The sequence below is a fragment of the Bos javanicus genome, chromosome 6 (genome assembly GCF_032452875.1).
Source record: "Bos javanicus breed banteng chromosome 6, ARS-OSU_banteng_1.0, whole genome shotgun sequence".
Lineage (NCBI taxonomy): Eukaryota > Metazoa > Chordata > Mammalia > Artiodactyla > Bovidae > Bos > Bos javanicus.
In genome coordinates, this window is record NC_083873.1 from 61,496,102 (window position 1) to 61,509,554 (window position 13,453).

General features: G+C 44.6%; 1 long non-coding RNA gene across 1 annotated transcript; it reads right to left on the bottom strand.

The window, feature by feature from the left end:
• Positions 1-2,611: 2,611 nt before the first annotated feature.
• LOC133249489 (uncharacterized) lies at positions 2,612-9,238 on the bottom strand. The gene is made up of 3 exons (XR_009736980.1): positions 6,254-9,238; positions 5,553-5,730; positions 2,612-3,075 (listed from the first exon to the last, which is right to left on the bottom strand). It is a non-coding gene; the product is annotated as an uncharacterized LOC133249489 (long non-coding RNA).
• Positions 9,239-13,453: the final 4,215 nt, after the last annotated feature.

Here is a 13,453-nt window from a genome sequence, read left to right on the forward strand (position 1 = left end):
GTGAAGTTGCTCAGTCATGTCCGACTCTTAGCGACCCCATGGACTGCAGCCCTCCAGGCTCTGTCCATGGGATTTTCCAGGCAAGAGTACTGGAGTGGGTTGCCATTAACTTAGGTGACAGTTTTTCCTAGTCTTTTTAATTGTTCCTTGCTAATTTTTTGAGCCTCTGCCAGGTGGCACTAGTGGTAAAGAACCTGCCTGCCAGGGCTGGAGACACAAGAAACGTGGGTTTGATCCCTGGACTGGGAAGATCCCCTGGAGGAGGGCATGGCAAACCACTTCAGTATTCTAGCCTGGAGAATCTCATGGACAGAGGAGCCTGGCGGGCTACAGTCCACGGGGTTGTAAAGAGTGGTACACGACTGAAACGACTTAGTCTGCACGCACACGTCCGCGTTCTAAGCCTAAAGCTAATACTGTGTATATTAGGCTTTTATTGAGGCACCAGTTTGTGCACGGGTTTGTATTACTGCATGGCAAACCACTGCAAACCTTAGCGCCAAATCAGTAATATTTATTATTGCTCACATGTCCATGGATTGACTGGGCCTCAGCTTATAGGCTCAGCTCCACGTCTCACCTTTTCCTTGGACCAGTCAGTGAGCCCCTGGTCCCCATTCCTCTCATCAGAATGGTAGACGTGCAAGAGGGCAACTGGAAACATGTGACGCTTCTTAAGTCCTAGGCTCAGAACTTGCACACCATTACTTCTGCCCACATGCTGCTGGCCAAACAAGTCATATGGTCAAGCGTGAGGCCTAGGGACACCCATCATAAAACCAAGACAAGAGTCTGGATACAGGGAGGGGTAAAGAATTAAGGTCACTATGTCAGTCTGGCGTTGCTTCAAGCATAAAAATAGGAATCTCTTCTACGTGCTGGCAAAACTCGTAAAATTTTCCTCATAGTGCATTGTTTTCACTTCTTTCTCTCACCAATTAGACTGAATTTCAGACAGTACCTGGCATATAGTAGATACTCAATAAATACTTATGGACCAAACAAGCTGACTAGATACAGGAATGAATGCTTTCCTGAAGGGCAGCTTGCCAAGTCAGAGCTACAGAGACAAGGAATTAAGTCTTGATTTGGAATGTTGTCTAGACATTTAATTTGAAACTTCGAGATTTTCATTGCTATGTCTTCTTAGGAAAATATTAACAAGAGCTTAACCTTTTGTTTGACCTTTATTAAAGCAAGGTGATGCCTAGCATTTGGAAGACGTGGTAAACGGAAAAAGAGTAATCAAAGAAAAAAGATGGAACCAAAGGGACGTTGTTGAAAGGGAAGAGCTGATGATATACCTGTGTGGGTTTTCATGCTACTTTCTCCCTTTTTCTCAAACGTTTTCTTTCAAAAAAGATGAGCGAGAGAGTCTAAGTAGCTATCCCAGAGGTGTCCAGCCTGTCACTGCCTGTTATTTGTAATCTGAGCCAAGAATCAGTCAGGGAGGCGGGTAGTGGTGTAGTAAAACCTCCCTGTGAAATCTTGTTGGCAGGCCGTGTGACAACGTCAGTGAGCCATTTGGGACGGTCCTGTCCACACCATCCTTCCATCTGTGCTCACAGCCTGGCTGTCGCCGCCAATAAGAGCAGCAATATTTCTTCCTCTCATAACCCACTCTTCTCTGTTCTGCTCTTTCAGAATTTTATTGTTGCAAATACGTTGCAGTGCTTGGAATGAAAGGAGAGAGGAATCTTTAAATTCCACTTGACTACCATCTGTGCAAATCAGACGGCTCCTTCCTTCTGGACAGCCTAAGCCTTCTCTGCTTTTCAACACAAGCCCTTTCCTTTGGTTAAGCATCCAGATTTTGCTCATGCTGTGCCTGGCCTTTCCTCCCAGGTTCAACAGAACTCACCCATCCAGCCTTCACGTGGGGAAACATCACACAGAGCACAGGTGAGGGGGTTACCCTCGTGTGGATTCACATGCCCGCGCTGCTGCTCATGAGCTGTCTTATCTGAGGGAAGTTAACCTCTCTGAGCTCCGTTTTTCTCGCTTGTGAATGGGAAGAGCAGTAGATTGTTGTGGTGTTAGACCTCACATGGACATGAGTTTGCACAAACTCCAGAAAATAGTGAAGGACAGGGAAGCCTGGCGTGCTGTAGTCCATGGGGTCGCAAAGAGTCAGACACGACTGAGCGACTGAACAACAACATATTTAGCATATCAAGTGCTCAGTGTGTGACTTTTTAAAAAAGAGATTCATCCTGCCTTCTCCTTTCTCAGACTTCTCAGGCAGTATTCGCCATCTTATATGGTTTTCATTCAGGAGACATAAGAGACCAGGGTTTGATTCCTGGGTCAGAAAGATCCTCTGGAGGAAGGAAGGCATGGCCACCCCCTCCAGTATTCTTGCCTGGAGAATCTCCTGGCCTGAGGAGCCTGGTGGGCTACAGTCCGTAGGGGTGCAAAGAGTAAGACATGACTGAAGCTTAGCATGCACACACACACACGGTCTTCATTATTCCATGGACTTATTCTTGCCTGTCACTCCAGATTAAATTACTTTATGAGTGGGAATCATTGACTGAACTCTTTTGAATCTTTTATGGTAATTGGTGTATGGTAGGTGCTGATTGGCTATGTACTGCAACACGATTAAATGTTTGTTTTTTTTTTAAATAACCAACCTATTTTAAATATTGCACAACGTATTCTGTTTTATGTAAAGTTTCCAGGCGTCTGAGGATACAGGCTAGGGTTTCAAATATCTCTTGATGAATATTTCATGTTGACATGTGATTTTTGGATTAAGAAAAACATTAAAGGAGCCAGGGATTCTGACACATTTTGGTTTGTTTATTTGACACATTTTAATTTATTGCCTATTCTATGCCAGGCTGGCTGTTTCAGGTTCTGAAACTGACAAACAATATAGGGAAAAAAATAGAAATAAACAGGCAAACCCCACTCTGCCTGCAGGGAGCTTATATTCTAGTGGTTTATGGTATTGGAAGATGGCATAACATTTCTTGGATTTTTTGGTTAAGTCAATGCCTTTGAAGACACTGCTTTTGATGTATCTTCTGAATTATCTTCTTTCAAACAAAATACCAGGAGCTGTGATACCTGTGAAAAAAATAATTAAAAAAATTTACATGTCTAATTGTATGCCAAATATTGTTCAGTTCAGCTCAGTTCAGTCGCTCAGTCGTGTCCGACTCTTTGCGACCCCATGAATCGCAGCACGCCAGGCCTCCCTGTCCATCACCAACTCCCGGAGTTCACTCAGACTCATGTCCATCGAGTCAGTGATGCCATCCAGCCATTTCATCCTCTGTCATCCCCTTCTCCTCCTGCCCCCAATCCCTCCCAGCATCGGAGTCTTTTCCAATGAGTCAACTCTTCCCATGAGGTGGCCAAAGTACTGGAGTTTCAGCTTTAGCATCATTCCTTCCAAAGAAATCTCAGGGCTGATCTCCTTCAGAATGGACTGGTTGGATCTCCTTGCAGTCCAAGGGACTCTCAAGAGTCTTCTCCAACACCACAGTTCAAAAGCATCAATTCTTCGGCGCTCAGCCTTCTTCACAGTCCAACTTTCACATCCATACATGACCACAGGAAAAACCATAGCCTTGACTAGACGAACCTTTGTTGGCAAAGTAATGTCTCTGCTTTTGAATATGCCATCTAGGTTGGTCATAACTTTCCTTCCAAGGAGTAAACGTCTTTTAATTTCATGGCTTCAGTCACCATCTGTAGTGATTTTGGAGCCCCCCAAAATAAAGTCTGACACTGTTTCCACTGTTTCCCCATCTATTTCCCATGAGTGATGGGACCGGATGCCATGATCTTCATTTTCTGAATGTTGAGCTTTAAGCCAACTTTTTCACTCTCCACTTTCACTTTTATCAAGAGGCTTTTTAGTTCCTCTTCACTTTCTGCCATAAGGGTGGTGTTATCTGCATATCTGAGGTTATTGATATTTCTCCTGGCAATATTAACTTGTTAATTCTCACGATAACATGAGAAGGTGGATACTACTTATCACGCCCATCTTAGAGATGATAAACCTGAGGCATGGGAAGGCCCAGTAAATGACCCAAGATCACATCCAGAGGTGATGAGCAGCATCTTAGCTGCAGCATCATCTTGAACTTTTATTGGAAAGAAAGCACAGTGGTTTTTGAGTTTCCTAAAGAAAAAGACCTCAAAGCTAGATTTATTTGACCAGAAAGTCTTTTCTCTCTGTACCATCTCATCCCATCTCTTCCAAAGCAGGGAAGGAGAAGTTGGTTTGGGAGGGAGACAGTAACAAAGTAGGAGGTGAGCGCAGCAGGCGAGAAAGGTGTAAGTGTGCATGTGCTAGCGGTGGGGATGTGAAATGGTGCAGGTGCCATGGAGGCCAGACGCTGGTTCCTCTAAACTAAGCATAGAATTGCCATAGGATACAGCAATTACACTTCTGGATATACACCCCAAAGAACTGAAAGCAGTCCTTGAACAGATATATGTACACTCACAGGATTATTCACAAGAGCCAAAAGGTGGCAACATCCCAAATGTCTGTTGGTAACTGAGTGGACAAGATATGTTACATACATATGATGGAGTACTATTCAGCCTAAAAAAAAGGAGATTCTGACACATGCTACAATGTGGATGAACCCTGAGAATGTTATGCTAAGTGAAATAAGCCAGTGACAAAAACACAAACATTGTGATTCCATTGTATGATTCTCTGGAATCATAGAGACTGAAAGTGAGCTAGTGGTTGCCAGGGGCTGAGAAAGGGGAGATGGAGAGTTATTACTTAATGGGCCCAAAATTTCAGTTGGAGAAGATGAAAAGTATTGTAGAGATGGATGGAAGTGGTGGTTGTACAACCATGTAAATGTACTTGATGCCACAGAACTGTACACATAAAAATGGTTAAAATGGTAAATTAGGTGCTATGTGTATTGGTGGCTCAGTTGGTAAAGAATCTGCCTGCAATGCAGGAAACCCAGGTTCAATCCCTGGGTGGGGAAGATCCCTTGGAGAAGGAAATGGTAGCTGTCCTGCCGCTCACATGGTTCACTGGACCCAGGGTAGATTAGGCGCAGCCAGGGAAGCTGGAAGAAGACTCAGGGTGCTGTGGGGACTGCAGACAAGTTTATTTTCTCTGTGCAGCAGCAGCAGCAGAGCAGCAGCAGTGAGTCTTCAAAGACTACTGATATACAGGACAGACAAAAGTGGCCCTTGGCCAGTGGGCACGCAGGCCCAGTGCTACCAAGGTCAGCAATATAGTTGTTTACAGAATATAAGGTGTGAGGCCATGAGAGAGCAGAGCAGGAGAGCCTGGCTGATGCCATGTTGTCGGGTACTTTCTCCACAGCAACCCACCCCAGTTTTCTTGCCTGGAAAATCCCACGGACAGAGAGGAGCCTGGTAGGCTACAGTCCGTGGGGTCACAAAGAACTGAACATGACTTAGTCACTAAACCACCGCCAAAAAGAAAAGGAGAGCTCTGGGACAGGTTCCTTTACACTGGTTGGGGGGTTATAGGTTAAGTCTGCCCTCTTCTTTCCTGAGCTCAGAGGGCTGCTCAGAGGGCAGGGACGAACCTGGTGCCACACCTGAGAAGCTTCAGCTGCAGCCCTCATGGTTGAAGTGGTTGGTGTCCAACTTGAAGGAATTCGCTGCTTCAGGACTGAGGTTGGTCCACAAGCCAGAGGGGGTCTCTTGCCCCTCAGATCTCAGTGCGGTAGGAACCATGACCTGTAGACAGTGGGGCCGGGCGGCCTGGGTGGGAGGGGGATGAGAAGCTGTTAACCCAAGCAGTGACCTTTCCCTGCAAGAGTGTGGAAGTGCTCACTGACTACCCGAGTGTAGAAGCAGAGCCCTCCCCTAGGTCGTCAGGACGCTACTTGAGATAGCGTCTTGAGCTACTTGAGATAGATTTCCTCCTGTCAGCGAGGAAACAGTAGATGTGTTGAGGGAGAAGCCCGGGCTTCTGGGAAAGGACATGTCCTCACTCAGCCTTCCAAGCGGCTGTGCATGGGGCCCCAGAACCTACCACACCTCTCAGGTAGATCCTGAAACCAGGGCTTCAGTGGCTGCTGGGCTCTGAGTCTCTTTCGTTTTCCCTCAAGCTAAGAAGGGCATCGGAGAAGGTACTCTTGCCTGGAAAATCCCATGGATGGGGGAGCCTGGTGGGCTGCTGTCTATGGGGTCGCAGAGTTGGATACGACTGAAGTGATTTAGCAGCAGCAGCAAGATGGGCATCGTGGGGCTTAGAACAAGAGGGTGCCTGGGACAAACCAACCCCTTGGAAGGTACCAGCCAGGCTAAGATTTGCATCAGCTGCTTGGCCTACAGCGAAGATGGGCATCAGCTGGGCTGTGCTTCAGGAGGCCTGAGAAAGTCAGCATCCAGCCTCTGCTCCCACGGTTGCCAAGTTCTAGACTCTGCCCTTTATGACTAAAGAGAGTTCTAGACAATAGATTGACTTACTCTGGGAGTAACATATACCAGGCCACAGCAGCTTGCCCCAGGTTTGTGCATATTTTATTTAACCAACATTTCCCTGGCACTCCCCAGGTGCTTTTCAGATGTTGTTGTTATTGTTTAGTCACTAAGTTGTGTCCGACTTTTTGAGATCCCCATGAACTGCAGCACACCGTTTCCCTGTCCTTCGCTATCTCCCACAGTTTGCTCAAACTCATGTCCACTGAGTCAGTGATGCCATCCAACAATCTCATCCTCTGTCACCCCCTTCTCCTCCTGCCCTCAATCTTTCCCAGCATCAGGGTCTTTGCCAATGAGTCGGCTCTTCGCATTGTGTGGCCAAAGTATTGGCACTTCAGCTTCAGCATCAACCCTTCCAATGAGTATTCAAGGTTTATTTCCTTTAGGGTTGACTGGTTTGATATCCTTGCAGTCCAAGGGACTCTCAAGATTCTTCTCCAGTAGTTCTCCTAACAACCTTATGACGTATCTGTCCCATTGTACAGATGAGGAAGCTGAGGCACAAAGAGGTTCAGTAGCTTGTTGAAGGTGACCCAGCTTGTGAGAGGACACTGTCGCAAAGTAAAGAGAAGTGAAAGTGAAGTAGCTCAGTTGTGTCCGACTCTTTGCAACCCCCGTGGACTGTAGCCTACCAAGCTCCTTCGTCCATGGAATTTTCTAGGCAAGAGTACTGGAGTGGGTTGCCATTTCCTTCTCCAGGGATCTTCCCGACCCAGGGATCAAACCCGGGTCTCCTGCATTGCAGGAAGATGCTTTACCATCTGAGCCACCAGGGAAGCCCCTGGTATCAAATGTATTCTCCTAACTACCATGCTTTATCGCCCTTCCCTCTGGACCACCAGCTGTAATATGGAAGGAAGACCTGGGAAGGCTGGCAAAGTCCTTCTGTGGCTCTCTTGTTAAGAGCTGCAACATTGGGTGCCCTTTGATGCATCCATTCAGCTTTACAAAAGCAACCACAGCTTCAGCACTAAAGGCTTACTTTTCTGAGGCTGAGCACACTCTAAGCACACTCCATTTTTCTAACGGAGCTGGCCTTTGGTGAAGCAAACACCAAAGCATCTTGGAGCTGGGGATTGGACTATGGGGACGAATGGTGTGCAGGCTAGCACACCAACCCCCAGATGGCAAAGACCTGACTAACGCTCATTAAAGAGACTGCTGCTCAAAGTGAGTCCTCAGTTTCTTGATGGAGCCGAACAATATGATAAGAAGAACAAAGTTTGGAGATAGAAGCCCAGCTCCGTGACCTTGAATAAGACACTATCTCTTTAAGACCAGTTTTCTTGCTACAGAATGGTGCCAATAATATCTTCTTCCAGGGTGTCTGAACAGATGAAACAAGAAAATATATGGCTGCTCTGATGATCTGACATTCAACAGGGAGAGGTGACAGACCCCAGGGCTGTACCATAAAAAGACTGGGAATCTGGAAGTATGCTCTGGGATGCAGATGTTCCTGGAAGAGCAGAAACTAAGTTCGCTGGCTGAGTGGTGCCGCTGAATGAGAGAGGAGGGACTTGGGGGTCAACCACTTCAGGGGTCAGCTCCTAGCTCTCTGTCACTTGCTAGCTGTGTGACCCTGGGAAAATATCTAAACTTTCTAAACTCAGTTCTCTCTTAATAAAATTGTCATATTAATATACAACTTTCAGGACTGTTGAATTTTATTCAATAATGAGTGTAGAGGGTGTTAAAAATGCTACTTTTCCCCAACTCCATAGTCTATGGCTTCACCTGTAAAATAACAGTATTAATACCATCTCAATGATTACAGCAGTGAAGCACCTCTCCTAGTGTTCAGTGTACCTATCATGGCTGTTATTTTTAGCCATAAACCTCGTTGAACCACTTATAATTTCAGAAAGCAGAAGGGGAATCACACACAGTGACTGGACCTTACCAGAAACCACTCTAGTAGCCAAACAATGGGGTGCATTTTTCCAGTTTCCCTCCTGCCAAGTCATTCCTGTGTGTCATTGCATCTGATTAACTTTTGTATAGGGACTCAGAAATCTAGCTTTATGGGGAGCACAGAGCAAGTATGTCTCTCTTTCCTTCTCTCCTATCTTTTGCTCTATAAAGTCTCTTCTTGACAACATCCTCCAGTTTTGACCCCAAAGGGGGACACTTCTGTTCCAATAATTATATTATCCTTATAGGATCTCTATGATCTTTATAGGATCTCTTATATTATCCTTATAGGATCTCTAGTGGGTCCACAAATGGGTTTTAAGTGGGAGTGCATGGGCCCCTGAAACTGGTTTACATTTCTCCAGTTAGAGGCTCCACAGCATTAATGGGGTTCTGTGATGGCCCTCCCCAACAAAGGATAGGAAACACTTTTCTGAGAGAAGATGGATGTAGAAATTCTACCCCACTTGGGACCTAAATACAATTTATTTCTGCAAGAGGATGGGAGGCAGATTTAATTGGAACTTTTCCCATTCTTTTTAACACAGAAGTTGTAGCAGTAAAAAAGATCTAAATTTTTGTGCAGCTCCTTTCCCCCACAAATGTTTATTTTTGCCCTCAGGAGAGGAAGTCCAGTGTCTTCGGCCCAGTGGACCCCCATCTTGGGACCTGCCCACAGTTCAGGTAAACTTGCCTTTTCTAGGAGATCTTTGTCCTTGAAACCCTTTACTCAGTGATGAATGTTGTCATTAAAAGTCCACAGCCGAGCAGAAGCCCTCCTGGATTCTGAGTTATTGAGTCTTTCTGCCTCTGTGAGATGCTTCCTGGTTAGGTGGCTCTAGGTGACCTTGTGAACTTCCCTTACGACTGCAAACAGCCTTGCCCAACACGAGTGAGCTCCAGATGCCAGAAATCTAGTTGCATCATTTAAAGAGGTTTCTTCCTCTGCAGCTTCTAGAGGGTCCTAATTTGTGGCTTTTTAAAGCAGCTTGACCCCAAACAAGCACTGTAGACTGATTGGCTGTCCTTGGCATTTGCTTCTCATAAATCCAGCCTGGTTTAGGTGAACGTCAACTTGGACTGGTAGGAGAATTTGTTTAGTTATGCGGGGTTGTAGGCCCTAAATTGGGCCATATTGTCACTTTTTTTGGTAACACAAACAAGCCCACAGACTGCTCAGCTTTTGTCAGTGACTATGATCGGTCAAGTCTGCTTGGTGAGCTATAATTCAGAAGGAAAAAGTCCGATAACTTAGTCTGAGCTTCACCTTTCATGAGCCATCAGTTCATACATCACCCATGACATGAAAAGGGACTCATTCCCACAGAGTTAGCCCCAGAACGTTTTTCCTGGTGTTAAGTTCTTAAAAACAGCATCTGTGCTTCGAATATTATTCTCTAAAATTTCACACAAGTGCCAATGATTCTACTAAATCAGCCTTGCAGGGTAATTCCTCAGGGTTCCTTATGTTTGTTTAGGCCAGAGTGAATACTCAGGAAAGTAATGTTCTGTAGGTCACCATTTTATTGCTTGATCTAGTCTACAATATGTCCTACACCCAAGAGCACTGGTCAACAGGGGCTCGGAGGGTATAGGTTTGCCTGCTTATCATTTAGAACATTCATCATTTACCACACATTGAACATCTGCTCTGTGCCAGGCATGGTGTCAGACACAGGGGCTAAGGCAGAGACAAGGGTGGGCAGACACTTAGTCTTCTGAAGCTTGTGTTTGTATGGAGAGGATAGACTAAGTAAACAGAATAATTATGGATCAACAGTAGACCTGTGAAGGAACCAGCTAGGATGATGTAATAAGGAGCAAGGAAGATGGGGATGGTCTGTCACAGGACCAGCTGACCTGAGGGAGGAGAAGGGGCCAGCTGGGCCAGAGAGGAGAGGCCAGCCAACAAGGGACTCCTTTCTCTTCCTAGTATATTGTGGGATAATAGTCATTCAGGGCTCCTTTATCCACCGGATTACTGGAAACCTGAAGTCTACTTAAAATATTGCTTAAAACTAGCTCATTGTGATGTTTGAAGATTCAGAGCATTACCCTGAGTAATTGAGCAGTTTTAGAGGAGCATCTCCTTCTGCAGAGCCCCTGCGGGAGCCTGGCGGGTGTTCTGCCTGCAGAAAGGGCGTCCTCCCTCACCCTTTCCCTGGTCTCGGCAGCCCGGGGAGGACACTGAGAACAGTCTTTGTTGATCCACAGGCTCTCAGTGGAGAGATTACTTCCTGGTTGTGAATTAGTCACCAGGGGGAGTTGGTTTTCCTTCCAGGGGTCAGGCGTGCTGTTTAGTACAGACAGTCCCAACTTGCTGAGAAGTGGGATGTCCTAATGTCATTTGTTAGAGTTCATGGTTACCTCATGCTCTGAAAGTGTCAGGAGGCTCGTTTTAAATATTTAACTGGATATAAAATTCATTTCACTTTGAGGATTTTTTGAGAAATTGATGAAACCCCGGGTGTTACAAAACCATTTCTAAGAATTGAATAATACAATGATCTATTCAGGACCTTAACAGCAGAAAGAATAACTTGTTTCCTAAAATGCTCATGTAGCTCAGGAAGGGAGGCCATCTAATTATCTGCAATAGGGGAAACTGAAGAAAAAAGTGTGAGGCTTATATTCGCATAAAATATTTGGGTAAAACAGTGGTGATTTGCCCCACCTTTGAGAAGTACAGTCAGTTCCTGGATTTATCAGCACTGCTGCTGCTGCTAAGTCACTTCAGTCATGTCCGACTCTGTGTGACCCCATAGACAGAAGCCCACCAGGCTCCCCTGTCCCTGGGATTCTCCAGGCAAGAACACTGGAGTGCGTTGCCATTTCCTTCTCCAATGCATGAAAGTGAAAAGTGAAAGTGAAGTCACTCAGTCGTGTCCAACTCTTCGCGACCCCATGGACTGCAGCCCACCAGGCTCCTCCGTCCATGGGATTTTCCAGGCAAGAGTACTGGAGTGGGGTGCCATTGCCTTCACACAGATAATTCCCAGAGTGCTGCTTGCCGCAGATGGTAATGATGACACTGGGGCCCCCATTGCTCCCACTGGATAAAACAAAGTGATAATGGGACTATTTGATTACAGGTTAGCAGGATGGGAACTAAACTGAAGCCGGCAAGCTTTCAGTTAGTACAGACACTGACTTTTACAAATTAAAAATAGGAGTGACAAGAGAAGTCCCACGAAATCAAGTAACCACAGTTTTTGGATTGGTGAAAATGGCCATTGCTGTTCTCTTTTTTCCTTATAAGTATTTTATCCAGAATAAGGAGTAAGTATAATCATGATTAATTAATGTACAGAATAACTTTTTTTCTAAAAACTTAAGAAACCCTATAACTAAATTACTTAAGAAAATTTAATCATAAAGTTGGTATTGTCATGGATTAGTTATAAAAGTTGGGAGAAGGCAATGTACTTCAGTACTCTTGCCTGGAAAATCCCATGGATGGAGGAGCCTGGTAGGCTGCAGTCCATGGGGTTTTGAAGAGTCGGACACAACTGAGCGACTTCACTTTCACTTTTCACTTTCATCCATTGGAGAAGGAAATGGCAACCCACTCCAGTGTTCTTGCCTGGAGAATCCCAGGGACGGCGGAGCCTGGTGGGCTGCCTTCTATGGGGTTGCACAGAGTCAGACACGACTGAAGCGACTTAGCAGCAGCTGCAGCAGTTATAAAAGTTACCTATTAACTAGTTCAGATGATTTTCAAATTTTCTTGGCCAACATATTTTTGGAGATACTGTATTAATCAGATCTTAATGGTATGCAAATCTCAGAAGCATAAGTCAAATTAATTAAAAAACATGTAGGGGTGGGGAGGAAGTGGGATTAATCAGGTCACCTAATTGAAAAGTCTAGTGTAATCTTTGTTACTTAGTAAAGACAGATGTTTGACCTTCCAAAGTAACCAGTCTCACCTGTTGCTAATAAAAATGTGGCGTGAACATAAATCTAAATCTGATAGTTCTCTGTACATCATCTTGGGATTTTAGGAGTATTAAACTACCCCAATGTCAGTGGAAGAATGGCAGCTTAAAGATAGACTGTCAATTTCGTGGAATATTTTTGGAATATTTTGGAATATATTTTGGTATATAAAATAAACACTTTCTGTAATGCACTCTTATAGTAGAAAAATGAATTTTAGTTGTGTTTAGAAACTGGGTTATGTAAATAGCACATGCCATAAATGATATACTATTTACTAATATAATTGCCACTGTCATTTAAAAAATCAGAAAATGTTTGTCTCATGTGAAACAGTGGTGATTCCATGATGAAGAAAGAAAGGATCACGGATATGGTTAAGTATAAGCATACATTTTATAGAAGTCAGAAAAAAATGACCACTTCTATCTCAGGTTTGTTTGATTACTATGTGATACCAACATAAATATGTTGAATGTCTTGAGAGGCATTTTTAATTTTGAAAAAGTTTAAATTTGCTCATGAGAGTTACTTTATCTTTAAATGTTAGAAAGAATGGAAAATGGGTACAAAGTTAACGGGAGAACTCTAGCACTTCCCAAGAAAATATCCAGCGTATCCCTAGATAGCACTTGACCTTCATCATGTGCCTGAAAATGGGCAGCTCTGATGGAATTGCATTTGAGCTGCACAATTCTCTGAAGGCATTTTGCTGGCATGTTGGACTCCTGCAGGCAGGAGAACGCCTCCTGTCTTACCTTTACTGTCACGTTAATATGATAGTTTTATACACATGTCCCTACCTGCTGTACCAAACCTAACTTTCATGCTGTGAATTAAAAGATGTGGAGACGTGAGTTAATAGGTAGATCTTGCTGTTTGACAGGGGGAGAAATGCCTCTTAAGTAAAGATATTTTCTTTTTTCAGAGTCATTAAACTTTAAAGAGCCAAATTCTACAGACTTCATTTTGCAAACATTTCGCTCAGGACTGCTAAACACTTTCCCAGTTAGGGGGATACAGTGGGGTGACATGGAGCGCAGGAGTGAGAGCCAGGAAACTCAACAGTCCCAATCCTAATCTCCATTCTTCCACCATCTTGGAGGCTTTTCTAGAAGGATGCCATTCACCAGGGCAGAAAGTA